Genomic DNA, 3,318 nt, shown 5'->3' with positions numbered 1-3,318 from the left:
GAGGAGGAGGAGGAGGAGGAGGAGAAGGAGGAGGAGGAGGAGAAGAAGAAGAAGGAGTAGAGTAACGTTTCCCCTAGGCTTCTAGCGCGTTACTAGCGCGCTAAGAAGCTCTTAGGTAAGCTTATTAATCTTTTTATAGTTTAAGTATTTTATGTTTTTACACATCTTATATACTAAATCCCTACTTAAACTTTATAGCATAGAAGAGTGTCTCTACTAGTAAATAAAACCTTTATTTTTAAGTAGTATAAAAATGTTTTTACTATTAATAATTAATACTTTCTTTTTTTAAAAGCTTATTTACATGTCTTTAAAGTTAAAAAGCTGCTTAAAGTACTTAAATTACTATTTTAGTAAGTACTTTATAGGTTTATTTACTAGCATATTACTTATTTTAATATAGCGCACTTTAAAAGATTCTTTTATATGCTTCTAGCGCAGCTACATGTTCTAGATATTAATATAGTGTAGGTAAGTAGTTACCTAAGTGTTCTTCTCTACTACTAACTAAATTATCTGCTAGTTATTATAGTAGATCTACTATAGTGTGCCTAGCTTTAAAGTAAGCTTTTTAAAAAAGTGTTTTAAAGCTAGTAATTTTTTTATAATATGCGCTAAAGCTAGCAGCTTAGCTTTTAGTATAAACATAGTTACTATTAGCTAAAAAGCTACTTTCTATAAAATTAGTTTTTTAAAAAGTAAAATAATATATTTATAAAATAATTATTTAGTCTTTATGTAATTAGTAAAAAATATGTTTTTATACATAATAAGTTACACACCTTCTAGTGCTTTATACTATATGCCTGTATACTTTATGCAGTATAAGTACATAATTACTTAGTTTACTGCCTAAAAGTGCTACTTTCTTAGGTTTATTAAGTAGTAGAAGAGCTAGAATACTATAAACACTATATTAAAGCGCACTATAATTATAGTATAAAGTAGTAATCTTACGCGCTTTTAGTATTTCTTAATTTTATACTTTAATGCTAATCTTTAGTTACTTATAAGCTCTTTTAATAGTAAAAAAGTCTTTAGAAAAAGCACACTTTTTATAAAGTTAAACTTTTTTACTAATTTTTTAATATACATGTTATATACTAGCTAGATTATTCTAGCTTTTTTATTTTTGATTATTTTAATTTTTAAAAACTATTTACATAGCCTGTTAAATAGGCTCTAACAGCTAGCTGCTTATAGTATAAGCACTTAAGTAGCAAGAGTAAGAGTGGTGTACAGTGTGCACAGCATATAAGGTAGGTAAAGTAAGAGTAACATGTTTCTAGTTTTATTACTCTTGTCTTTCCTTTATACAAAGAAAAAGGGGGATATCTAAATATTTACGCATAGAGGTTTGCGCACAAGCATTATATAACATAGATATGTAGTCCTGCTTATGCGTAATTGCTTGTATCTAGATTATAACGCTGCTGCTATATATAGACACTAGCAACTTTTCTTTTTATCTAAAGAGTTACCTTTTATACATGTTACTTTTTTTCTGTTTATGTAAGTTTATTTAATTATGTTTTACTTTTATTTTACTTTATTTATTAGAACTTGCCTTAGTAATGCTGTACATTAAAATAAGCTAGTTACACTATATAAATAGCTTTATAAATAGTGTAAAGTGTTTTAAGCTATTATTATCTAGCCTTTATACACTTACTTTATAAGTAATTTAGTAGTATATAAACTGTTTTATGTAGAGTTTTATGCTAGAATAGTGTAGAATCTTTGTGTAGGCAAGTGCATAGAGAGGTGTATATAATAAGGTCTTTTTTTTTTATTACTTTTTTTTCTTTATCTTTTACTTTCTAAGCCTTACTGTATAATTCTTTAGCTCTTTTCTTTTTTTATACAGTGCTAACAGTAATAGATACTCCTGCTTATACACACACATACACACACACATAGAGAGAGAGAGAGATGTCTCTCTAGCCTTCCTCCTCTACCTCTAGCGCTGTTAGTGCGGGCGTCTTTAACATCCTTATGCAGTCTAGCAGCCTAGAGCGCATTTATGTTACTTTTTTAACTAGTTCTACTACTAATTAGTAGTTTATTTAGCATTTTAGTATAAATATATAAATCTTTTAGCTTTTTTACTTTCTTTTTATATAAAATGCTAATTATAAATAGGCTAAGAAGTAGCATATAGTAGCTTTACTATTTTATAATATTAATATTGTCTTGCCTACTAGCACTAATCTGCAGCTGTAGGCAGCAAAGGTTATGTGTTATAAGAAGTACTTTTATGTAGTTTTAGTCTAAAGTTATAGTTAAGTCCTAGTAACTTTATGTGCTTATTATTATAGTAGCACTACTAGTGCTTTTTCTTTTATTAAGTGTTATATGTTAGCTAACTTTTAGGCTAATGCCTACGCCTTATGCATATAGTAGAGCTGTGGTCTGCATTGTAACTACTATATGTAAGGGGTAGTAGCTTTTTCTTTTTCTGTATACTAGATAAATAGACTGTCTTTTTTACATATCTTTCTTTTCTAATCTTATAATAAAAAAAATAAGTGTGTATAATAAAAAAAATAAAAAAGATAAGCTTTATATAAAAGTGTTATTAGTCTAGTTAGTCTAGGGCATTTTTGCGCATAAAATCTAGCTAGTCTATAAATGCTTCTATCTAGACAGAGAGGCAGTTAGTTAGAACTAATAATTAAAGAGCTTAATTTAGTGTTTTCTTTATACATGCATCTACTAAGTTATTTTTACTATTAATCTACCTAATTTTAGTAATTTCCCTTTTCTTATATAATTTGTAGAGTAACATAATGTTAATTATAAGTTACTTTTTACTAGTAGTGCCTAGCTTAATAAGGTAATTATATAGAGACCTTAAATTTATGCAGATTATAAGGGCAATTGCATTATTAAACCCTCTAACTATTCTGTACAGTTTGCTAGTAAAGACACTCCTAGTTACTCTTTTACACTTAGTAGAATTCTAGTATATAATGTTGCCTAGTATTTTAAAGCAGTTACTTTACTCTATATAGTCCTTATTACTTAATATAATTAAGAATTCTAGCTATAAGCTAAGGTCTTTATTATTAGTAAATAATTTATCTATAAAGATAAACAGCTTTGCATAATTAAGCTATAATAGTAGAAAAGTAAGACTGCGTTTACTGTTATCTATCTACTATTAAATTTATGTGTTAAGTGCATTAATGTTATTATGCAAAGGGTCTATAGTTTATGCAGTAATAGAGAGGTTAAATGCTGCCTTTAGTTAATATACAGATGCAATGTATGCCCCTCTTACATATTACTTAACATATTATTATGCAGCATCCTTAT

The sequence above is a fragment of the Lindgomyces ingoldianus genome (genome assembly GCF_010093535.1).
Source record: "Lindgomyces ingoldianus strain ATCC 200398 unplaced genomic scaffold BDR25scaffold_30, whole genome shotgun sequence".
Lineage (NCBI taxonomy): Eukaryota > Fungi > Ascomycota > Dothideomycetes > Pleosporales > Lindgomycetaceae > Lindgomyces > Lindgomyces ingoldianus.
The sequence above is the reverse complement of the archived record's forward strand: the minus strand, read 5'-3'. Positions refer to the sequence as shown.